The sequence below is a fragment of the Cottoperca gobio genome, chromosome 19 (genome assembly GCF_900634415.1).
Source record: "Cottoperca gobio chromosome 19, fCotGob3.1, whole genome shotgun sequence".
Lineage (NCBI taxonomy): Eukaryota > Metazoa > Chordata > Actinopteri > Perciformes > Bovichtidae > Cottoperca > Cottoperca gobio.
In genome coordinates this window covers 20,617,115-20,644,614 of record NC_041373.1, presented here as the reverse complement: position 1 = coordinate 20,644,614, position 27,500 = coordinate 20,617,115, and the positions used below count along the sequence as shown (strand labels likewise).

General features: G+C 40.8%; 1 pseudogene; it reads left to right on the top strand.

Annotated features, from left to right (window-relative positions):
- The window catches only part of LOC115025099 (serine-rich coiled-coil domain-containing protein 2-like), a 39,629-nt pseudogene extending 17,231 nt beyond the window's left edge, over positions 1–22,398 (top strand).
- Positions 22,399–27,500: the final 5,102 nt, after the last annotated feature.

Below are 27,500 nucleotides of genomic sequence, written 5' to 3'. Positions count from 1 at the left end.
GCAATGACTACAAAGAGACACAACACACCTACAAAGAGACACGCAATGACTACAAAGAGAAACAACACGACTACAAAGAGACACAACACGACTACAAAGAGACACAACACGACTACAAAGAGACACAACACGACTACAAAGAGACACAACACGACTACAAACACGACTACAAAGAGACACAACACGACTACAAAGACACACAACACGACTACAAAGACACACAACACGACTACAAAGAGGGGGATGGTATATATTTCCTTTTTTCCGCCTTACATTATCTGAATTCCTAATATTGTGCGGGCGTCCAGTTGACGAGACATCAACACTTTCCTCTCTTTCTCTGTGACTCAGAGAGCCAGATACAGTATATCTCAAAAGTGAGTACACCCTTTAGATTTTTGCAAATATTCTGTTATATCCTTTCAGGGGATAACATTATCCTACTGAAACTTTGATATAACTTAAAGTAGTCAGTGTGCTGCTTGAATAACAGTATAGATTTATTGTCCTTTGAAAATTACTCAGTACACAGCTGTTAATGTCTAAACAGCTGGCAACAAAAGTGAGTACACCCCATAGTGAACATGTCCTAATTGTGCCCAAAGTGTCAATATTTTGTGTGACCACCATTGTTATCTAGCACTGCAAGTTGTGTGCTATATAATTCTGAACACACGACATGAGGAAGTGTTTGAGGGCAAAGGTTGCGTTCATGCACTTTGAATTTGTGAACTGGAGGAACGAGGTCTGACTGGGAAAACAAATAAACATAATTATTCACCTCCCAGCTCATTTCAAAGACATTAATGTAAAACTTCTATTAAGCCCATGTGACTAGCTCACTGGGTTGGGTTGACATTTGTATCCAAGAAACTGCAGTATAATCTGCAACATTATTCATGTAAATGGCTGTTTCTGAATGTTTTATAGCTCATAATCAAACTGCTATTAGTGTCAATATCACACATTTAAAAATGTCTGGGCTCCAACACCTGACTTTGACAGCGATCTAAATGTGAGTCCTGAGAGCAGAGCGGCTCCGGTGTTGCTGACGTGTCCCAACCTCCGTGTTATCGACTGATCAATAAGGATCCATGATAAGCTCACACTGACGCTGCAGCAGCCTCACTACTCACTTTTACTTACTGAAAGTTTACAGTCAGAGAAACCTTCATGTTTCCTGTCTGCAGGAAACCCCCCCCCCCCCCCCCCCCCCCCAAAAAAAAAAGGTTTGCTGTTGAAGTGGCTAGAGACCAGATTATGAGACTCAAAACGACTACAAGCGATATGACTCGCAAGTCCTTGTTTTCCTACAGTAGCAGGTACGGGGTGGGTGGGGGGGGGGGCTCGCGGACGAGTTTGGTACGCAGGGAACTCACTATTGACGCGTCCATTTATATTTTCTCTTCATAATGCGTCATTGTGAACAATGAACCCGTGTTGAAATAAGCAAAGTGAGCGCTAGCTCATGTTAGCAGTTAGCAGCCGGTCGAGCGATGTTGCTAATTAATTGAGTTACATTATGATGCGTTCAGGCTCTATCAGTAAAAATGTGTATTGGGCGAAGATAAATTATAACGTTATCATGATGTGTTCAAATGTAATCTCGTAAAATGTCGTAACACAAAACAACAACAAACAATTTGTAAGTTTTTTTTCACACTGTTTTCGTCATGCATACTTTCACGTGGCGTATAAGCGTCATTTTTCTAGAACGCGTCAAGTTTTCTGAACTTCCGCACCGTGAATAAAGAATCAAGCAAGCAGGTTGTTGTGAACGGACATGACGTACGCTATAGCAGTGTAGCCGAGGGTTATTGTGAGCTTTATAAAACAACAATACGGAGACGACAAACTTTATTACTCCTTCATTCCCACCTTTCACAATAAAAGCTCGAGACGTATACACTGAGAGGTACTGCATGCAACCTACTCAATACGTATGTACCACATACTCATTACGTACGAATCACATACTCGATACCGATTTACTACATACTGCCTACTAAGCAGACAATCTAGCCCATGTGTTATACGCACATCCGGGTGTGCACACACTATGAACGCAATATGACGTCATACTGAGTAGTATGTTCATGTGTGATTTTACAGCCTGTAACTGTTCACCGGAGGGAACTCGAATACACTTTGCTAAAAGGAAAGTTATATTGAATTCAATATAAGTGGCTGAATCTAGTCAAATCTGTTACTGAATAAGTGCAATTTCACATCGCTGCCAGTATGCATAAATGCAAAATGTTAGTTTATTCGTCACGTGTGTAAAGACCTTACATAGAAACTGAAACTGGAGGCCTTTGTGGAGTCTTAATGCTACAGGGGAAGTTGTGAGAGCAGCAGCGTCTGCTATGGGAAACACTTTATTAGTTTATCTTCCTCTTTAAAGTCAGTATGTGATGAGACATTTAACATTTGACTGACTCTTTGTTTAGAGATGAGGAGTCACACTTCTTCATATCAGTAAAACTCTTGGATAATAAATGTAACCGTAATCTAGATTTTTAATCTCATAAACCCTGCAGGATGTGCAGATGATCATTTCAAAGAAACTGCAGCCTCGATGTTTTTCCATCTCACTGAAATCACAAGTTCTTCTGGGTATCACGCTTCACTTTGTTCTCCGTACGAACATCAGCAGGTTGAAAGTTAGGCGTCCAGAGAAGCTTGTGATGTCGTGTACGGTGGCCTTGGGCGGACAAATGACTGAGCTGTTTTTATTTTGACTTTTTAACGTCAGCACCTTGTGCTCAGACTGCAGGGCTGGATTATTATTATTATTATTATTATATCTCATGAGGAAGAAGAACAGTTTCTCTGCTGAACAGGTTTATTATTGTGCAGCACTGTTTGTGTGCAGAGTTGTGTATCTCAATGTGTGTGTTCTGATCAGATATATATGTGTAAAAAATCTCATTAATTTCAGAAAAGGTTTAGTAAGAAGTGAATACTCATCAAGTCCTGCCACTACCTTAGCTAAAGTAAGGATGGGTACGATTGGAGACGCCAGCAAGAGTTAGCACGTGCTCCTGATGTCGCTACATCTAGTGGGAAAGTTGCGAAGTTGGAAACACTGTCGGCACGTCTCTTCAGGCCTCGCTGCAGACACTCCTCCAAAATATCATTCTGAATGTAAACGACAATCATTTATTATTATTATACAATATTATTGCTGCTGTTAGCACTCACAGCTGTCAGGCAGCTTGTGGAAGACTCACAATGAGTGCACGGGTAGACAGACAGGCAGGTCGACAGACAGACAGGCAGGTCGACAGACAGACAGGCAGGTCGACAGACGAACAGGCAGGTCGACAGACGGACAGGCAGGTCGACAGACGGACAGGCAGGTCGACAGACGGGCAGGCAGGTCGACAGACGGGCAGGCAGGTCGACAGACGGACAGGCAGGTCGACAGACGGACAGGCAGGTCGACAGACGGGCAGGCAGGTCGACAGACGGGCAGGCAGGTCGACAGACGGACAGGCAGGTCGACAGACGGACAGGCAGGTCGACAGACGGGCAGGCAGGTCGACAGGCGGGCCGACAGACGGGCAGGCAGGTCGACAGACGGACAGGCAGGTCGACAGACGGACAGGCAGGTCGACAGACGGACAGGCAGGTCGACAGACGGACAGGCAGGTCGACAGACAGACAGGCAGGTCGACAGACAGGCAGGCAGGTCGACAGACAGACAGGCAGGTCGACAGACGGACAGGCAGGTCGACAGACGGACAGGCAGGTCGACAGACAGGCAGGCAGGTCGACAGACAGACAGGCAGGTCGACAGACAGACAGGCAGGTCGACAGAATTAAGAGATATTTTTGCATTAATTGTTTCTACAGGTTCCTCTCATATCAGACAACTGTTGGTAGTATTTGATTGTTTTGCTCAGAATATTTTAGTGCATTTAATTGAATAAAGTTTGTTGGTTTTGACAAATCGGTTAATCAGGAAATAATTGGAAGATTAATCAATAATGAAAATCCTCTAGTTATACAGTATACTGTAGAGCAAATAGTGTGTGTGTGTGTGTGTGTGTTTCCAGTGGATTTACCCACAGACAGGATGTGATGGGTGTGTCTTGCGAAACATAATTTGTATGATTACTATCTGTCTGTTTCTGAGGAGCAGCTGATTGTTTTTGTTAGGGGTGTGTGCGTGTGCATGTGTCTTACCTCTGCACACACTCATGCCTGGACTCAGCCTGCAGTGTTGAGCTGCCACGTGTGATTTTTCCACTGAGTCAGCTCTGTTAATTATTTTCTATAGAGGCTTTGTATGCGTGTTATAAATCTCTCAACACAAATGTTCTTCCTGGAAGTCTGCGGGGGACGTTTCTCAACATTAATCATGAAGCTAGCTGCAAACACTTCACCCTGAAAGTGATCATCTGGCCACCACAACATCTCTTACCTTACCTTGTGTGCTGATGTTTCTTATATCAGTGTCTGTTGTCTCTTTCTTCTCCAGCTGCTCGTGCTCCATGGTGAAGTGGGCGCGGTCTGATGTCCGCCCCGCCTCTCGTCGACCCTCCCACCATGCCCACCATGGTCTCTCGGCTGCCCAAGTTTGGGTCGAGGCCTAAATCTGCCACACTCTCCAACGGCGATCAGACGGGTCCCACGGCGAGCACCGGTACCCCGCCTCACCAACGGGTTCTACCACCACCCAGGCCCGGTGGGGGTCAATGGCAGCTCGACTGTACCGTCGACTTCTGTGAAGCAGAATGGATTCATCCGAGTGCCGACTTCGTTCTCCATGAAATGGAAGAAAGAAAATGAGTCGCTGGAGGATGGACCAGCTGGGAGTTGCTCCGGTAACAACAACTATCAGTATTCTCCCCAACGAAAACCGGGATCACCGGTGGTGTCGCAGTGTGGCGACGCCAAGAAGACGACCACGTCCTCAGCCGGAAAGGCGCGTAGTTATGGTTTTCCCGTGACATCGTCATCATCACCATCACCCCAGTCCAGCCCCAGATTACTTCCTGTCTCCAAAAGTAGATCCAAACCGAGCCAAACTGCATTTAACGGCATGAAGCCGACCATCAACTGGCTCCCTGGATCCAAGCCACGGAGCGGTTCTCTGAGACAGCCTCAGAGCTTTGTTCGCTCCGGCGGTACGAGGCCCGGTTCTGGTCCCGGCTCTCGCTCTGGTTCCCCCCTCCAGAAGAAACCGCCCGCCAGTCGCTCCCACTCCAGCGACAGCCTCGGCTCTGCTCCGTCCGTACAGCTCACTGAGAGCGATCGTTTCCGGTCTCGTAGCCTCACGCAGGTTCGACGGCAGCCCTCCCCCACCCTCACCCCTTCATCCTCGATCTCTCGCAACCCCACCGCCACCCGCTCCTACTCCACCAACAGGGCTGCCGGGCGAGGAACGTCTGCCGCTCTGGCTCCACCCAGAGTCGGCTTGGAGAAACCCCTCCAGACTCCTGGAGGATCAGGTCCAGGGAGGTCCGGGTTCAGCATCCTGCCCCCCTCCGCCTTAAAGAAGCCCCTCCTCTCCAGCCTTGGCTCCACCTCCAAGCCCAGCGGCATCAGCTATAAACTGTCGCGTCCGTCACTCATCAAGCAGTCCCGCCCCCTCCGAGTGACCACAGCCAATGGAGGTGAACAGGAAGTGAACAAAGGACTGACAGCACGGAGAAACTCCGTAGAGACGCCGTCGACTACAGAAAACAGTCCAGGTATGAGATTCATCAAAGTCACGATTTCAGTTCATAACAAATACTAAACTTTCTCATTGTTAAATCAAATCAAATGTATTTGTATAGCATCTTGAACTTCAGAAAATGTCAATGTATCTCATATATTTCATTATATTTCTCAAATAATCACATTTAATCTGTTTCCTTCTACTTTTCTTATGATATTTCAAATTTTTCCTTCAACCCAATCCTCACTTTCAGAAAGTTCCCCAGAGGCTCCAGTGAGGGAGGGGCTGCCGGCAGAGCCAGTGTCCCTGAGAGAGGTGTCGATTATGGGGGAGACACTGGAGGACATGTCCCTGTCCTCCAACTCGTCTCTGGATAGAAATGACACCAGTCAGGAGTATATGGACGACTTTGACGACCTCGGTAAGAAAAGACAGAAAAGCTTTTTAACATATGTACGGCGGTTCGTTGCTTTTACAGGATTATCTGACATTTAATGTTTTCTGAGATTATAATTTCTTAAATTTGAGACAAAACTCAGAATTTACAAGATTGTTGACCAGAACAACAATCTGATATTCTCTGGGATTAAAATGGTGAATTTACGTGAATAACTTTGCGAGAAAAGTTTTACATTTATGAGTAAAAGAACTTTAAAATTGTAATTGTATTGTATTTTTCTGTACACGACATGGCGACACTTTGCAAGGTTGGATCAACCTCATCGCACACAGAAGCCTTCCCCCCCCCCCCCCCCCCCCAGCTACGTAATTATTATTTTTTTTAGCTACAATGGCCGTAACACGACATCGTAACCAACAACATCTTGACTTGTGTCTGTAGGAAACGGAGGGGTGGGCATTCTGCTTCTCTCCTCTAAAAATGACGAAGACGACTCGGGGCTCGACAAATCGTTCGCCAGGTTTGATGACGACAAGATGGCCGTCAACGGTCTCGCCAAGGCGGCGGGACTCTGCTTCCTGGACGACGGCGTGGACTGGACCGGCATGAGACTTGGGGGTGAGTTTATTTTAGGACGAACGTGCAGGTCAGGAAACAGGTCAGTCTTGAAACATTCGGTGACCTAATTATAATCTCTCCAGGTGAGCGAGGGGAAAATCAGCTGAACCAACTCCCCCATCGGAGAAGGTCCAGTCAGCCGGAGTATCACGAGCAGGTACCGTCACAAAAGATCAAGAAACACTTCGATAACTTTTTTAACAAGAACTAGAACTAACGGCTAATGATGCATTCAGGTGCTCCTCCATTTCCCAAGTCGCAAAGTCCGACTTCACTGTGTTCATGAGCTTTAAATCGTAACGTGGAAACAACATGGCCGCTACAAAGACGATATTATTGTGTTTTATTGCTCGGAGCCATCAACCCAACATTTCGTCAGCCATGTTTTTGCGAAATATCGATCAACTCTGCGTATCGTGTATCAACATTTTCGCCGACTTTCTGAGTAATTTCTTCAATTATTCCGACACCACCTGAACGCAGCACGAATGGCCTTTACATACATGTTACATGCTACATGCTACACGCTAAATGCTACACGCTACATGCTACAAACAACGCTTCCACTAAGTTTCATTATATTCGGGCCGGTAGTTTTTCCTTTATCCTGCTGACAGACAAACTTAACCTCCTTGGCGTTAATGAAATAAAATAATATATACTTGTGTTTAAATTTAAAGGTGTAAAACAGTTTAAATATATAAAAGGTAGCAGCTAAATATGGCTTGCTAGTTTGGTATGACTTAAAATGTTGTGTAATACAACAAATATTTAAAATATGAGTTGACTCACAGTTTACAGTCGACCCGCCCACAGACAGACGGATGTTTCTCACCCTGCGAACGCTTTCTAACTATCCGACTCACTTTAAACGATCCGGCAGCTTTGAGTCATTAAAACATGACTAGCTTTGAGAAATACTCGTGTTGTCTTTTTATAAAGAAACTATATCTTTTATTATGTTGTCGTAATACTTAATACTAATGCAATACAGTTGAGCGGTTACTTTTTAATTTGCCAGAATGTGTCATGATGCAGGTTCAGCCTGGTCGGAGGCCGTACACTGGACCAACAGGAAATCCAATAATTAAATAAATACAAGTAAATAGTTTGGAGCGATTTACTTATATTTATTTCATTATTAGATTTCCTGTTTCCTGTTTAAAGTGACGCTTCGAGCTCCTCCGCTTTTCATCAGACAAAAACTGTATTTATTTATTTCATCATTACTCGTTTTGTAAATCATGTTCCAGCATCGAACCCGCGACATTGTGATGATATTACTCTCTATATTATTATTAGTGCTCCAATGTGAAATATTCTCTCCTCTACGATACTACAAAATAAAAGCATCCCTGTCCTCTCCGCAGGGCGGCTCGTCCCTGGACCTGTCCACCCTCGGACAGCTGTGGGTCTGGGGAACCTACATGTGGGACGAGGAGGGCCTGGAGCCGCTGGGGGGGGGCGACACCACCGCCACCATCCACAGCAACACCACCCACCACATCGGGAGCTTCGACTCCGACCTCAACAGCATTCGTTAAAGTGTGCGTGTGTGTGTCCTCTGTGTGTCTCTGTGTGTCTGTGTGTGTCTCTGTGTGTCTCTGTGTGTCTGTGTGTCTTGTGTGTCTCTGTGTGTCTCTGTGTGTCTGTGTGTCTCTGTGTGTGTCTCTGTGTGTCTCTGTGTGTGTCTCTTGTGTGTCTCTGTGTCTCTGTGTGTGGTCTCTGTGTGTCTCTGTTGTTGTGTCTCTGTGTGTCTCTGTTGTGTCTCTGTTGTGTCTCTGTGTGTCTCTGTGTCTCTGTGTGTGTCTCTGTGTGTCTCTGTGTGTGTCTCTGTGTGTGTCTCTGTGTGTCTCTGTGTGTGTCTCTCTGTGTGTCTCTGTGTGTCTCTGTGTGTGTCTCTGTGTGTGTCTCTGTGTGTGTCTGAGTGTGTCTGTGTGTGTCTGAGTGTGTGTCTCTGTGTGTCTGAGTGTGTCTGTGTGTGTCTGAGTGAACGTGTGATATCGGGTCATCCCTGGATGAGAATCTTTAGAAAGGCTTCACTAACTTCATGTGTTGATTATTTGTTAGTTTGATCAGCTGATTGTGTTCGAGGGCGTGTCTGTTTTGTGCTGCTGAACTTGAGTTTAATAATATTAATAATATATATAATATAATAATCTTCCTGCAGTCGGATCCTTCAGTGTTCAGGGTTAGGATAAACGTGCGTCGCTGCTTAAAGTTAAATGTCAGAAACGTTAAGTTGGCAGTGTTGCACATTTTGTAAACTCGTGTGAACTGGAGGGTAAAACTCCTGCTGCTTCACATGCGTCTGAGTTCACATTAATACACATTGTAGTGAAGTGTCACTTCTTTAAAACTACACAATGAAGGTTAAAATGATGCAGTTTAATTAAAAGAGCCAAATAAAAGATGGATACACATACAAACACATTTAATACAAATAATATTTAAAATAAAAAGAAATACATTTAAATGTTTAAAATAAATATATTAAAAGTAAATAAATACATTTAAAATTAATAAATACATAAAAGTATTAAACAAATAGGGTTATAAACAAATAAAACATTTCTAAATAGATATATTTAAAATAAATAATAATATTAAAATACAAATTATAATACTAATATTAATAATATTAACATACTACTACTACTACTACTACTACTAATAATACTAATAATGATGATAATAATACTAATACTACTACTAATAATAATAATAATGATGATAATAATACTAATACTACTAATAATAATACTAATACTAATAATAATGATGATGATGATAATAATATTAATACTACTACTAATAATAATAATAATAATAATAATAATATAATAATAATAATAATAATAATAATACTCATGATAATGATGATGAAGATAATAATATAATAATAATAATAATAATAATAATAATACGGCCTTGGGTCTCATCGTCAGGACTGAAGTTTGTCTCCCTCGTGTGTCGGCTCCCTGAACTTCATGTTTCTTATAATAGTTTAGGAAGTAGTTTCACATTCTTCCCAACGTCCTTCAAGAAAACAAAAACACAAAATACGTTTGTTTTTATCGTTAAATTCATATTTTTTAATATAATTTCTGAAATTCAGTATCTAAGAAATCACGTTTTAAAGATTTCAATATTTTAATTTAGGGTTACAAGAGACGGCGTCTGGCTCACCTTGTAATCAAATATAATAATAAATATATTTGATTTAAAATCATTCAGATCAGTACACAAACAAGAATAACAAAAGGTAAAACACTTCAGATAAAAACATTATGTAACGTACATGAAGTGTCTTCATAGTCACTTTAATAAGTTTAGATTTGCATTTATAACATTTTCCAACATCATTATTACATTTATCAAAACCAAACACTTAATAAAGTCTTCAAAGGTCTTTCTTCCATTTCTGTTCTGATAAATGTTCACTTTGTTGTGAGTGACAGGGTAATATGTGGGAATCACTTGTTGTTGTCGTCGAGCCTGCATTTCCCAGAATTCCTTTCAACATCCCTCGTAGAAAAAGTAAAAAACGTGTAATTGTCTGAACGTTGAATCTGCTTCTTTATTCTCCGACACAGCTGATGTGTGTGTGTGTGTGTGTGTGTGTGTGTGTGTGTGTGTGTGTGTTTCAGGACGTGTTGAACACCCTGGACTCGTGTGACCTGGAGGATGACGACCTGATGCTGGATGAAGACCTCCCAGAAGATGGCTCTCTGCACAGCGGTACGGGTCGATGTCATGATGTCATCTCGTGTCCTGATGGTCTTTCTCTGCCCTCATTCATCTCTTTGGTTTCATGCGGAGCAGAAGGAGACGGCATCGCCCACATGGCTCAGTGGAGGATGAGACAGCTGTGCTGGGGGACGCAGGACGTCCACAATGACAACGAGAGGTGAGGTGGGGGGGGGGGGGGGGGGGGGGGGTTCTGGGGTTCGTCCGGCTGATTGGGGCTCAAAGATGTAACAATGCTCAAACATATTCTAAACCTTCACATGTTCAATAAACTGTTGTTGGTTTCAACTGATTGCTGCAAGCGGCTTGTTACTGTGAGGGACGCTGAGCACGTCCTTTATATTGAGATGATGGTGCTACAGCGCCACCTACTGGCCAGATGGCACCGCGCTCAGTCGGACATCATGGTCACAGCATCACAAAGCCAGATGTAAAAGTGTAGTATGAGCGCTGCGCTGAGGGCCGCAACAGCACGACTCAACGGACCATCGAGGATCTGAAAGCGTCTCTTTTTCCTGGTCGGTCCAGAAATGTTCTGACGTTTGCTCAAAGATTTATGGTTCGAGCAAATAAAGAAGAAGATTTGGACACAATGGGTCTTAATGGTTTATATGGAGAGTTTAGTTTTGAGACTTTTGAGGATAAAAAAAATATTTTTTCTTGTTTGTTTATAAGATTTATTATAAGTTCTTCTTCTCTCCTGGCACATTTCTTATTTCTTCACGGGTTCCTGATGCTGAGAGTATTCAGGCCATTGTAGGCAAATATTCAGAGGAACACATTCAGGATTTACAAGATTTAGATAGTAACTTTACAAGAAAGATTACTATTACAAATAGTAATCTTGTAAAAATATTCTATGAATTTATTTGAGAAAATCTTGTAATAATATAATAATAATAATATAATATTTATATTATAATAATATAATATTTATAATATAATATTTATATTATAATAATATATTTATATTATAATAATATATTTATATTATAATATAATATTTAGAGGAGGAGAATAGAGAGTAGACATGAGAAGAGAAGGGGGAGAGAAGAAGAGAAGGGGGAGAGGAGAAGAAGAGGGAGAGGAGAAGAAGAGAAGCTTGGAGAGAAGAGAGAAGATTTAGAGGAAGAAGAAGAAGAGAAGAGGGAGAGAAGAAGAAGAGCAGAGGTAGAGAAGAAGAAAGCCTATTGAAGAAGAAGAATAAGAGCAGATTGTATATTATAATAGATAAATAGAGCTATTTAGGGAATGATGGGTATTTTAATATTTATATAATAATATGTATATTATAATAATATCATATTTATATAATAATAATAATAATATAATATTTATAATGCATTTTGTGTTTGTTATAATAATAATAATAATAATAATAATAATAATAATAATAATAATAATCATAACTAAATGTAATTGAGAGACCTGTAACTGCTGGACAGGTCATGAAGCAGAACTGCATCAGCAGTGTAATAAATGTGTTGATCCTGATGTATATTTATATATATATATATATATATATATATATATATATATATATATATATATATATATATATATATATATATATAGTGTTTAAAACATTTCCTCGTCCCCTCAGTGATTTACAGAGCTACAAGCTTTCAGAGGATCCGGGGAACAAGAGGACGGACGGAGACCTCGTCCTGGACTTCTGTCCTCCGAGGTGACGCTCATGTTTTTTGACTGTAAACTTGTAATATTATGATTATATATTTATTCATATTAATTTTAGATTTTCTTGACCTTGATTATTTTACTTTGCGTTTATTCAGTGAGAGTATTCAGGCCATTGTAGGTAAATATTCAGAGGAACACATTCTGGATTTACAAGATTTAAATAGTAACTTTACAAGAAAGAAAACTATTATTATTATAAATAATAACAATATAATATTTATATTATAATAATAACATAATATTTATATTAGTATTTAAACCAGCCACTGTCTGAATTGAATTGCGCCTAATTAGTGTTCCTTTATTAAGGATGTCCTCTGGATCCTTGATTTAAATAAAAAGTAAAATAATTAATTCTTCTTTTTGTCACGTATATTTGTGAGTTTATTTGTTATAAATTAACCACTTTAATATCGGACCCCCCCCCCCCCCCCCCCCCCCTCCCCTCCTCCGTATTTTATTAAATGTTTGACCTACAGTGACCTTTATAGTAGAAATGTGTGAACTTTTATGAACATATTTTTATTTGACACCAGTATTTTAAGAAAAGCTCAGACGTACAGTATTGATTTATTTATATATATTTTTATAAATATATATATATAAAAATATATATATATATTAATGACAGTATTTCATGCTCGCCCCTGAACGCAGCAGACAGAGGTCACCTGACTCATCACGTGTCCTCCTCAGGTGTCCTGCTGCTGCTTTGGGTGTTGATGTGGAGGAACTGGCTGAAGACTGTTCTGCAGTCAGATCCCAGCTGGAGTATCTGCAGAGGTTACTGCTGCAGGTGAGGGGGGGGGGGGGGGGCCAGAGGTCAACGTACCACAGAATTTACATTTAACTGTAAAAACAACATTCAAACATATCTTATAAAACGAACACAAGATGTTGTAAACATGTAAACGCTGTTTGTTGTCAGGAGGAGGACGAGGACACTCTGACCACCGACACGCTGAGTCCTGAGACCGAGTCCTTCCACAGCTCCGACACACAGGTCAGCATCAACCTTTATTTAAACAGCTGAGGGCGACAGAGGACGTGCTACCTCATATCCGTACAGAGACTGTCCATGGTACAAACTCTGACGTTGTTTAGTATCGCCCTGATTGAACCGAACTCCATTCAGAAAACGAGCGTTATTAAAGTTGTTGGCTTGTCGTCGTGCGGACAGACCTGACGAAGCAAGAATTCAGACTTTACACAAATCGGCATCTTGATGGCGTTATTTCTGCATCCTTTTTATTAATTAATTACAATTAAATAACTGCAAAATCTGTGTGTGTTGTGTGTGTGTGTGTGTGTGTGTGTGTGTATATATATATATATATATATCTGGATTATATATATATATACACTGTACACTGTGCTGCAACTCATTTTCATGGTGTTGGCAATCTTCTTATAGCCAAGGCCATCTTTGTGAAGCGCAATAATCCTTTTTTTCAGCCGCTCAGAGAGTTCCTTGCCATGAGGTGCCATGTTGTCCAGCATTCAGAGAGAATTGTGCCCAAAACACCAAATTTAACAGCCCTGCTTATCATTTACACCTGAATCCTTGTAACACTAACGAGTCACATGACACCAGGGCGGGAAAACAACATCATTGGGCACAATTAGGACATGTTCACTATGGGGTGTACTCACTTTTGTTGCCAGCTGTTTAGACATTAACAGCTGTGTACTGAGTAATTTTCAAAGGACAATAAATCTATACTGTTATTCAAGCAGCACACTGACTACTTTAAGTTATATCAAAGTTTCAGTAGGATAATGTTATCCCCTGAAAGGATATAACAGAATATTTGCAAAAATCTAAAGGGTGTACTCACTTTTGAGATATACTGTATGAGGAACTTGATCAAATCCAGATGTTTGAAGATGTTTTCACAGAAATATAAAATAAATATTAGAGGGAATTATGAGCTGCTTAACTTCCCGGACACAAGCTCTAAACAGCTGATAACACATTAAAACTACGATCATATATTTAGTTTTAAGATTTGTGAATTTCCCTGGTGTTGGAATCGACTGCTTTGTGACGACGTCCCTGAAAGCAGAAGCTCGGAGGGTTTCTCAATAACTGTCATTGCTTTGTGTTAATAATAGATTTCCAACAATAAACATAAACACATTTAATAAATCATATTTGTCCACTTCCATGTTGATAAGAGTATAAAATACTTTTACGATTAATTGTGATTTAATATTTGAATCGTTTTACAGCCTTACATTTGTTAGTGTTTTATTTACATTACATACTTTTCAAATAATTCCAAAAACCTTTTTTCACTTTGTCAGTGTGTGTTGTGTGTGTTGTGTGTGTTGTGTGTTGTGTGTATTGTGTTGTGTGTGTTGTGTTGTGTTATGTGGAGAATGTTGAGAATAATTTTTTATTGAATGCATTTTGGAAATAGGCTGTAACATAATAAAATGTGGAATAAGTTAAAAGGTATGAATACTTTCCGGACTGTATGTAGGTAATCCTACATTTCCCAGAATCCCTTTCCCCAGCTGTGACGTGTGTCTGTGTTCAGGTGCAGTCTCTCCTGCAGGAGGTGCAGCAGCTCAGAGAGGAGCTGAGGAGCCGGGACCGGACCATCGCACAGCTCAGCCTGAAGCTGGTGTGTGTCAGCTGTTACTGTCCTCATCACAACTACACACCATCACAACTACACACCATCACACCTACACACGATCACAACTACACACCATCACAACTACACACCATCACAACTACACACCATCACAACTACACACCATCACAACTACACACCATCACAACTACACACCATCACAACTACACACCATCACAACTACACACCATCACAACTACAACTACACACCATCACAACTACACACCATCACAACTACACACCATCACAACTACAACTACACACCATCACAACTACACACCATCACAACTACACACGATCACAACTACAACTACACACCATCACAACTACACACCATCACAACTACACACGATCACAACTACACACCATCACACCTACACACCATCACACCTACACACCATCACAACTACACACCATCACAACTACACACCATCACAACTACACACCATCACACCTACACACCATCACACCTACACACCATCACACCTACACACCATCACACCTACACACCATCACACCTACACACCATCACACCTACACACCATCACAACTACACACCATCACACCTACACACCATCACACCTACACACCATCACACCTACACACCATCACAACTACACACCATCACAACTACACACCATCACACCTACACATCATCACACCTACACATCATCACAACTACCAGCACAACTACACACCATCACAACTACACACGATCACAACTACACACGATCACACCTACCACCCATCACACCTACACACCATCACAACTACACACCATCACACCTACACACCATCACAACTACACACGATCACACCTACACACCATCACACCTACACTCAAAAATCACACCTACACACCATCACACTACACACCATCAACAACTACACACCAGTCACACCTACACATCATCAAACCTACACACCATCACACCTACACACCATCACAACTACACACCATCACACCTACACACCTCCACCTACACCCATCACCTACCACCATCACACCTACACACCATCACACCTACACACATCCACCTACACACCATCCACACTACACACCATCACACCTAACACCATCACACCTACACCCATCACACACAAACCATCCAACTACACACACCATCACAACCTACACACCATCACACTAAACACCAATCACAAATACAACATCACAACTACACACCTACACACCATCACACCTACACACCATCACACCTACACACCATCACAACTACACACCATCACAACTACACACCATGTGTGTGTTATTGTGTTATTACCACATGTGTGTTTATCAAAGAACAACGTTTTATAAATCTTTAAACTCCAGGAAAACATTCTCAGAACTTCTCAGAATGTTTAATTTAACAAGCGTCCATGTTTGTCTGTGAGCAGACTGTTCCCACGGCGACCAGCGGGTGTTGTTGCCAGGAGACGATGGGGAGGACGGATCGCCACACACAGACGAGCGCGACGGAGAGAGAGAGCGTCGCCTCGCAGACGCCCTGGAGAGAGCACGCTGTGAGAATGCACACACACAGATACACACAGACACACACACACACACAGATACACACAGACACACACACAGACACAGATACACACAGACACACACACACACACACACAGATACACACAGACAGACACACACACACAGACACACAGACACACATACACACACAGACACACAGACACACATACACACACAGACACACAGACACACACACAGACACACAGACACACACACACACACACACACACATACAGACACAGACACACACACACACACACACACATACAGACACACACACAATAATATTGATATTATTATTTTCTGATGTCGGCTTTCTTGCAGAAGTGCTTCAGGATTAAAAACTACTTTTAATTTCTTAAATTGTTTTTATGATTATTTTGTTTTTACAAATATCTCGGAGGTTTGTGATTCGTAAACTTTCATCTCAAAGAATGTCGAAGATGTTTCTGTTTGTAGCGTCTCCCTCCTTGTCTGCCTCTCTGTCTTTCCATCGTCTCGTTTCTTTCTCTTGACGTTATGAAACCTTTCTGTTTCCCCCCGTCCCCCCCCTCTTCTCAGGCTTTCCCTCCCCCCCCTTTCCTCTCCCCCCCCTGGCAGTATCAGCGCTCCAGGCCTTTCAGGGCGAGGCCGAAGCCCAGCATCCCCTCACACCTCGCTAGGAAAAGTGAGTCCATCTGTAGTTCCCCCTCACCCCCCCCCACCCTGCCACTCGTCATCATCCTCCTCTTCGTCATTAAGGCTCAAAACTTCATGCAACTTGTCCTCGTTGTCCTGCAACATCTGGCACATAGGACTAAATATTTAATGATGCAAATATTATTCTGGTTATTCCACCTGAGAAAGACTTTTACTTTATAAAACAAAATAACCTTTTTATTGCTTAAATTACAGACAGTAATATTATATTATTATTATAATATTAATATTATATTATTATCATAGTAATATTATATTATAATAATATTATATTATAATATTATCTGATTATCAAAGATGAACCCACTCAGTGCTTTTAAGTGCCAGATTGCATTCTGGGATCTAAAATACAAAAACAAATAAATGTATACATTCAAAATATTATATATATATTTAACTCGGTTCAATATATATATTTTTCTAAAGATAACTTGTTTTTGTTATCAAACATGAATTTTAATAAAACTTGTTTTTAACCTAAATTATTTTATTGAAATCACAAAAGGCAATAATAAAATGTTTCAATATTTACATTTTAAAGTGCAGTTTTCTATTAATCTATAATTAACTTCAAGAATAATTAAGTAAAGTCGTCTTTCGCAATGTGATATAATATATATATTTTGGGCAGCGCAAGAAATTAATTTAATAAATTCAGGTTTTTTCATTTATATCCAAACAAATATATTAAAAAAACAGAATATTAAAGCATTAAATTGGAACTGAAGTCTGTTATGAAACAATAATAATAATAATAATAATAATAATAATAATAATAATAATAATAATAATAATAATAAATAAATAAAACAAATACCTAAAACTAAAGCAGACATTAAAGAAAATTATAATAATAATAAATTAATATTTTCACCTTTTTAACGCGACGTAGACGCTGCTAGCAGTAAAAATAATAATAACTTTACTGTTTCACTCCAAATGAAATGTTTATTAATGTCCCTGAGGAATACATTTAATGTATGACAAATGTAAAAATCCCAAATCTAAAAGTTTGTGAAGGTTATTTTAACTTAATGAGGAAACTTGAGAGTTGAAACTGAGTTCAGGCGTGATGTTGTTTTTACCTCATTGATCCACTTTCATTTCTCTCACACTCCTCGATCCACAGCTCGTCCAAACATCCAGAAATAATCTGTTGCTGTCTTTTGTTTGCTCGTCTAACTGTCCTGTGTTTCTGCCTCTCCTCGCCGCCCCGCCAGGAGTGGAACACTTAGTGCTTTACTTCAGTGACACGGCGTGGTACGGAAACACTTTATTATCCTCCATCTCACTCCACCCTGTCCGCCCTCCCTGTCCGCCCTCCCTGTCCGCCCTCCCTGTCCCTCCCCCTGTCCCTCCCCCTTTCCAACAGTCCAGCTTCATTTGTTCATCATGTCGTCAAACCGTGTGTTGTGTGTGTGGTAGGTGTGTGTGTGTGTGTGTGTGTGTGTGTGTGGTCCTTTAAGTCGGCACGGGGAAGCAGTAAATTTGGAAGTCGAGGGGTTCCCTCTGAGAGACACACAATCCTTTTCGATTTTCTTTTCTTTTTGTCGAGGGCCAGGGGGGCGAGAGGAGGAAAGGCGGCGAGCCGGACGGGGAGAGGGGGAAGCCGAGCGGAGGGAGGATAGCAGGAGGAGAAGGAGCAGGCGGAGAGGAGGAGAAGCGCACTGACAAGGCGACGCCGACGGCGGCGGCGCCGATAGGGCGCCGGCGCACGAAGGACAAAGAGGGAGGCCGGAGAAGCCAGGAAACGGCGGCGGAGCGGAGGCGCAGGCGAAGGAGCCGACGGAAACGGGCGGCGGCGGCGCAGAGGAGCGGCGGAGGAGGCGGCGCCAGGGTGCGGCGGCGGAGCCGGAGCCGCAGGACCAAGGCGGCGGAGGCGATAGGAGGCGGCGGAGGAGGCGGAGGCTGCGGAGGAGACGAGGGACACGGATGAGGAGGCGGCGGCGCCGCAGGGGAGGAGGGAAGAAGGAGAGGAGAAGGAGCCGACGGAAAAGGCGAAGGAGGAGGAGGAGACGCAGGGAGCAGGAGAAGGAGACGCCGGCCCGGCGGAGGCGAGAATGCGGCGCCGGAGGAGCCGGCGCAGGGGCGGGGCGAAGCTGAGTGCGGCACGGGAAGGACACAGGAGAAGGCGACGATGCCACCTGAGGAGGAGGAGGAGGAGGAGGAGGAGGAGGAGGGGAGGCGGCGAGGAGCAGGAGGAGGATGAGAAGTCGCGCAGGAAAAGGAGGAGAAGGCGAAGAAGGCACGGCGGAGGCCGCCTGAGAAGGAAGGACAGGCGGAGCGGAGAATCAAGGAGGAGGAGACGACGGAGAGAGGAAAAGGAGAAGGGCGAAGAGGAAAAGGAGGAGGAGAAGGAAAAGGGGAGAAGGCGGCTGAGAAGGAGAAGAAGGAAAGGAGGGAGGAGAAGGCGATAAGAAAAGGAGCAAGGAGGAGGCGGAGGCGGCGGCGGGAGGCGCAGGAAGGAGGTAGCGGACCGGAGGCTGAGGAGACGGCGACGGCGGTGCGGCGCAGGAGACGCGAGGCAACGGCGGAGGAGGAGGCGGAGGAGACGGAGCCGACGGACTGCGGAGGCGACGGAGCAAGGCGAAGAAGGAGAGGGCGGAAGACGGGAAGGAGGGAGGAGGAGGATGCAGCAGAAGGGAAGGTAGAAGGGGAAGGAGGAGAAGGAGGAGAAGAGAGGAGAAGGAGAAGGAGAAGGAGAAGGAGAAGAGGAGGGGGAGGAGGAGAAGAGAAAAGGAGGAGAGGCGAAGGAGGGAAGAGCGAGAAAAGGAAGGAGAGGCGGAGAGGGGAAAGGAGGAGAAGGAGAAGGGAGAAGGAAAGGAGGGAGGAGAGGAGAGGCGGAGAAGGGAGGAGGAGAAGGAGGAGGCCTTCTGCATTAGAATGTATACGAGCAGGAGAATAGGAGCAGAGACGATAGCGCTGAAGTAGGGGAAAGGAGAGGTCGGCGAGAAGGCAGGTAGCAGAAGTAGAGCAGGAGGCGACAGGAGAAGATGCCGGCGATGCATTGGAAGACTCATAAGGGAGCAACGTATGTCTAGGTCAATGCAGCCTTCTTCTTATTCTCCTTCTTCGCTACTTTCCTTCTTTCTCTTCTTCTCCTTCTTCTTCTCCTTCTTCTTCTTCTCCTTCTTCTCCTCCTTCTTCTCCTCCTCCTTCTCCTTCTCCTTCTCCTTCTCTTTCCTCCTCTCTTCTATTTCTCTCTCTGGTAATCATCCCTCCTGTCCTGCATTATTGCTGGTTGGCTCCACACAGTCTGGTTCGTGCAGTACCACCAGCCTCCACCAGATGTCAGTGTTTACCAGAGAATATTTATTTCACGCTCAGCTGGATGTTCTGCAGGAAGTCGCCTCCTGCTGTCAGATCCTGAGGTGTTCCTCTGTGTTCCTCTGTGTTCCTCTGTGTTCCTCTGTGAAGAGAACTGTGAAATGTAGTTAGTGCAGAATAACAGTTATAAAACCATAAATCATTAAAAAAGTTTTTTATAAAACATATAACAATGTAACATAACTATAGAATGTTTCCATGTTGCACATACTTTATTTTTGGTATTTTTAATGTAGAATAAAGTGATTTTGATCGTTAAAGATTAGATGTGGTGTTTCTTCCTGACAGAAGAGTTCATCACACATGATGCGTTCAAGGACCGTCGGAAAGATAACAATCAGACGATATTTTCAGTTTCTACAGTTTCTGCCTGTGAGACATCGTCCACAGGAGGAACAAATGAAAGAGCGAGAGATGAGTGTAGAATACGTTCCTGCAGGTAGTCTGCAGCAAAGATACTCACTGCCAAACTGCTGACTAGTTGTGAAGCTTTTAGTGTTAGATTAAAAACACAGGGAATAAATAATAATCCAATTTAAAGCTTTATTTTGTTTATTTTATATTTATATATATATTTTATTTTATTTTGTGTTTGTCTCACTAACGTTTAAAGCATGAAAATCAACCACACACACACACACACACACACACACACACACACACACACATCAAAGCGTTGATTGTACCAACAAGTGATGAATTATGAAACAACGGTTTGTTTGTCTTTATTCTGTTCTTACTTTCTGCAGCTCTGATGGTAAAATAATAATAATCTGCTTCAAAACAACTTCTGAGTTTCACCAATTTTATGAGATTAATAATCTACAACTCCGAACCAAAAGTTTATGTACAGCTAAAGGAGAATGTTTGTTTCAGTTGGATCTAATCAAAATATAATATATATATATATATATATATATATATATATATATATATATATTGTATAATATATGATAAAATATATTATATAATATAATATATGTATGTAATATATATTATATATATTATACAATATGGACATGGTGGAAAACATCTGTAATAGTAAAAGCAGTAATACCAAAGTGTAGAAATACTCTGATACAAGTTTACTTAAATTAAAGTACAAAAGATTTAGAACTATAATTGTTTATTTTTATAAATGTTTTAAATCACTGGATTATAATTCTGCATTAATGTTGCAGCTGGTGAAGGTGGAGCTCCGTTTATACTTTATCCTAATTATTATTGTTATTAATAATAAGAACCTCCAAAATAACAAATGTATTGCAAAGTATTTCCACCAATTCAAGAAGCAAACTGAGTAAATAACATGAAACATTTAATAAAGTTTATCTGAGCGTCTGGCAAGTGAAATGATTTCTGTTTGTCTAAATGTGTTTTGTGACTTTAAGGCGTCGACATTCTGGATTTAAAGACGTTTAAATGTAACTTTGAAAAAGTTTCTTCTTTGTTTCCAGTCACAGATATTTCTCCCCTCCCGCCCAGACGACCAGGAACCACTGAAGCACCGAAACGAAGCTCCGCCTCCGGCTCGCCCCAGCTCCGCCCGACCCCACGTCCCTGCTGAAGGCGTCCCGAACACCAACGGCACCGACCGCACGACGGAGGGAGCGAGGAAGGTGGAGGATGGAGAGACGAAGGAGAGAAGAAGAAACTACGGCAGATCCCTGCAGCCACCGCAGCCCTCTAAACTCCACCTATTCATGTCCGCCATGCCGCCGAAGACGAGGGCGCCCAGGCCTCATGACCCCGAGGGCAACGCCCCTTCGGGGTTAAAGGTCAAAATCGCTGCCTTCACCTCCGGCTCGTCCCGCCTCCCCAAGCCAAAGAGCCACTGAGTCCCTCACACGCAGATCAACCACACTTCCTGTATCGCTAAATATTTAAATACTTATTTATTGTTAATATATTGAGCACTGTGACTGATAATAAAGGTTTAAACCTTTTATTTTACAGGTCCCAAAATGTTTCCTACAAAAACTAACGATTATTTTCATTATCGATTAATCTGTTGCTTTATGAAAATAAATTCAAATTCAATACAGTTCATCAAAGTCCAAACTGACTTCTTTAAATGTCTTTAAAAGTCTTTAAAAGTCTATAAAAGTCTTTAAAAGTCGTTAAATGTTTTTAAAGGTCTTTAAAAGTCTTAAAAGTCTTTTAAAGTCTTTAAAAGTCTTTAAAAGTTTTGTTTTGTCACTTTCATTTGATATAAAACAAATCTCCACATTTAAGGCTGAAAACAAACTTTAAAGATATTTCTGCATGTAAATGATTAACGATTAATCGATCATTAAAATAATTGCTGATTATTCATCTTTGCAGCTCTTTAAAAAAACACGTCGGACTGAAAACTAATTTGATATAAATTTAAAAGTTCTTTAAAGGAAAATTATCTGCAAAATCAACAAGAATAATTGTGAAAACGTTATAAAATCTAAAACTTTGTCTGCGAGTATCAGGAACTGACGGGACCAGTACAATGAAGTTATTAAACCTTTTGATTGAAGCTCTTACACGGTCAGCGAATTTATTCACGTTAGCGAACGAGACAAAAAGCTGAAAGTTTGTTGGTTCGTGTTCGGAGGCGTTTTTCTCTCTGTGTGTCTGATTGACTGACTTCCTGTCTGGAAACTGGACGAACCTCGCTGCTCTTCATCAGAATCTCCTCCTGCAAGTCTTCCTCGCCGGGGAGTCTCCCCAACATCGCCCAAACATCGCCCGGACTGTCCGTCCGTTCCGTTGAGACGAAACTAAACGTCTCCAAGGTCAGAAACTTTGTTGTTCTGATTGCCTGTCACTGTCCGTCTGTTGGTTTGTTCTTTATCGTCTTGACGACTGAATTTAAAATCCAACTCAAAGTGGATTTTTAAACATTCGCTGTGTTTTCGTTCAATTAACAACTTTTGAAATGTCGCAGAAAATCTGTGAATTAGTTTCTATCAGCTGCAGGAGTTCAGAACGCTTCACTGATCCTCCACAAACAGGAAGAAACAGCTGATCTGCCGCGTGACGTCATGTCGCGGGACGCCATGACGTCGTGCTGCGTGCCGCGTGTCGTGTCACTTAATGCTTATTCTGCAGCGAGTTTCCGTTTAGCATCAACGCTTTTTAAGCAAAAACTCCTCGAGTGTAAAAACCTTTTTGCACAATTGAAGTTTTATCGAAAGAAATAAACTTAAGAGTCTAAAAATTCTCCATTACAAGTAAAAGTCCGGGTCACTTCAGTAAAAGTATTATTAGCTAAATGTACTTAAAGTACCGATGAGGAACGATATTACATTATTCTGTACAAATACAGATAAGAGTTTTTATGTAGTTAGTGTGGAGCAACCTTTAGATACTTTATGCAACATATTCATCATAACATGTTATTTATGTAACAACTGAAACTAATAAGTTTATATTTCCCTCTGAGAAGTATAAAGTGGCAAAACATGGAAATACTCGAGTAAAGATTATACTTCAGTGAATGAAGTTCGTTCCTGTTCATCTCTTCTGGAGGAAGCACGGTCAGATGTTCCCGTTCTTCTGCCGTCGACTGAAAACTTCCTCCAGATTTTAAAAGTTTGTCTTTATAAAAGTCATTCAAAGCAACAGTCAGAAGAATGAAGTGCTTTTTCTGCACACGGACGAGTTTTAAAAGAAAGTTGATTTAATTAATCTCATGACTCTTCAAAGTTAATCAAATATGACGACCGTTTTATTTTGAAAAACCTCAATTAAAGCTGTGAATGTAAAAAAGGTTCAGGCCTTACTTCACTCACATTCTCTTCTGAAGTATCAGGACACGTCCGCTGCCAGGCGGAGGAAGACGAGTCCTCAAACTTCATCTTTCATCTGCGTGATAATCTGTGGGCCGTGCAGAGACGATAACAATATGCAACGTCATACTGCAGTTCAACGTGTCGGGAATATGCAAAAAGTAACTGAGGTTTCACTTCATGCAGCGGAAGATGTTCGTGCTTCTGCAGAAATAAATGCCTGTTTTTTGGTATTTTATCGATTTAGAAATCTCAACATGCTGGAAACTCGTGGTAACAACAACAACAACAATTCTTTACGTGGTCATAGTCTTTATTTAATAATAAACTTTATTTGTTTGGCACATTTCATACGAGACTTGCAGCTCAACGTGCTTCAATCAGAGACGATGAACAGAATTAAAGTCCATGTTTCGCTTTGGTTTGTTCCTAAATCTATTTGTTGAGAAATCAATAAAATAATCGTCGGGCGCAATTTCAGGATATACAACAGATGATTGACAGGTCTCTCCTTCAATCAGACGTCAGCGTTAAGGCTTCCTGCACCTGATTGGACGACACTTCGTTTTTTTATTCTACGTTTGGATCTCAATGAGCGTCCACAAAAAGTATTTTTCCTGCATCCTCCTTTCCTTAATTACATCATCATATCCTTCTTTCTTACGTCCTTGTTCGTTTCCTATATCCTCCTTTCCTTTCCTGCATCCTCCTTTCCTTTCTTACATCATCATATCCTCCTTTCTTACGTCCTTGTTCCTTTCCTATGTCCTCCTTTCCTCTCCTACATCCTTCTTACCTTTCCTTTGTCCTCCTTTCCTTTCCTGTATCCTCCTTTCCTCTCCTACATCCTTATTTCCTCTCCTACATCATCATGTCATTTCCTATATCCTCCTTTCCTTTCCTACGTCCTTGTTCCTCTCCTGCATCGTCCTTCCCTTTCCTACATCCTCTTCTAAATCTTTCCTCAGAACTTTACTTTTTGTTTTTGAAGAACACTTTGTGTTAACAAGTTTTAATAAACCATAACATCCGTTTATTATCCCTAAATGAATGACAATATATAATGTAATATAATAAGGACTTTAAGGCTTTAACATATTCTTTATGATCTAAACTTTATTCTGCGTCTTCTTCAGATGTTTCCTGCGTTGATTTGTGAGTCACACGAAACCCAGCGGGGTGCGTTCCAATTCATCACCAGGCGTAAACACACAGCAGAAGGTTTGTCAAAATATAAAACGTAAGCTGTGTTGAAATTGAAGTGAAAAGATACAAAAGTATAAAGTATAAAGATCCACTTAGTGAAAGAGGGGAATAAATTATAGTCTCTTCAAAACAAGGTTAAAGATTTTATTTCACAAAAAGCTTCACAAACTCGACCTCGTCCAAAATAAAACTCCTTTTCAGATGCAAATTCCTCGAGTGACTGAAAACATCAACACATTTTAAATGTTACTTATTCAGAATATTAAATATTTAAGCAAAAATGTCAAATCCTTTCTGGGTTTTGTGAATATTTCTCAATACTTAGTTTAAAAGAATGATTGTGATTATTATGTGTCATTTAAAGCAGAAAAAGTTCAATGAATCGTCATTTTTAGTAATTTAATGCTAAAACTTTATTGCTTCCAGTGAAGACAAACATTTTCTGATTTTAAAGACAAAACTATTTGTTTATTAATCAACAAAGTAATCAGCAGATTCATCAAAAGATATGGTTTAAAGTTAATTTAGTTTGGTTTGGTATCTTACGATAAAACTAATTGAAATTAATTGACTTTACAATTAAACTAAAATATGTGAAGTATTAATTATTCTGACCTCAATATGTTTTTTAAACTGCTTGATGGTTTTATCGGGTTTTATTTTAACGTTTAGCATTTTAAATTGATTCCTCACTTCCTGCTCTGTAGTCTCTTGCTGCCCGCATTTCAAAATAAAAGCACACTGTTCAAGATAACGTCCTCCAGGATTAACAAACATACAATAAAATCTAACAAATGATAGTCAGTCGTCTTGATGAACTGCCGTCTCTCCTGAAGCATCCAGCAATAATGCACCGTGAATTAATCTGTTTTATTTTGAAAAGCCACAGTTCTTCAAAACGCCTGTTGTTGTTGTTATTATTTACAAACATTAAGGTTTTTATATATATATATATATATATATATATATATATATATATATATAATATATATTTATATATAATATATATTTATATATATTATATATATAATATATTATATATATATATATATATATATATATATATATATATATATATATATATATATAGTTTTTTTGTTATTTTGTCCGTTACTGGCATTTTTTAAACTTTCAGTTTTCACCAAGTTTGAAAGTCATAAAAGTCGCCGATTACTGAATTTACTCTTAAGAATTATTATTATTATTATTATTATTATTATTATTATTATTATTATTATTATTATTATTATTATGTCAGATGTTAAATTCGTTAGAATATATATTTCCACAAACGTTTCTTCGTTAAGCTCCAGTCAGTGAAACGCAACACTACGGATATTTTATGCATTTAGAGATCACGGAACGCTTTTAATGTGAAAAATCTGTACAGGAAGTGCTGCGTCTCATTGACAGCAGCTTAAATACCATAGAAAATAAAAGTAGAACCTGAGTACATAAGTATTTGGGACATTATTTGTTTGTTTGTGAGCTGCTTTGTTGTCGATAATATTTAAATTTGTAATATCATGTTGTCTCCACGACTCAGCCTTGAATAATCAGAATATTGTACTCGTACAGCATCCTGCACTGGACTCTCTCTGCAATGTCTGGGGAAATACTTTTATTTTGAAAACTTGAAAGGCAGGTCTTTTATGCTGAAAAACATCCTGCCGTTTCCTGTGTCACCTGCTGGTTTTGTTGGATTTAATTTGTGTGCAATAACTGTGTTTGAACACAGAACTGTTCTTTGTGACACTGTACAAAGTCTTACTGTAACTCTTGTTGTTAACACGGACTGTGGCGCTTCTTGGTCTGAAAATGCACTTTAAACGTAAATCTGTGATTTTTTTCTCGTACGTGTACCATTTTGATTTCGGAAATGTCGGAGATTTTTCTCCGAATATCACCCCCCCCCCCCCCGGTGTCTCTTTCGTGGCTCAACACGCGTCAATGCTGTTCGCGTCACGTCGGGGAAATAAAACCAACATGTTCTAAAGGAAGTTAAATACTCGCTCAGGTGAACTTCCTGCAATGAAATAAGAAAAACAAAACCATGAATTTATCCTGAAGAAGACGTGACGTCGCCTCGTTCCCATATGATGCGTTCTTTGCTAGCTTGGCTCTTATTGGTTAAGATTTTTAATACAGATATTTAAAATCTAATATCCGCTGCTAATATAACTATTTT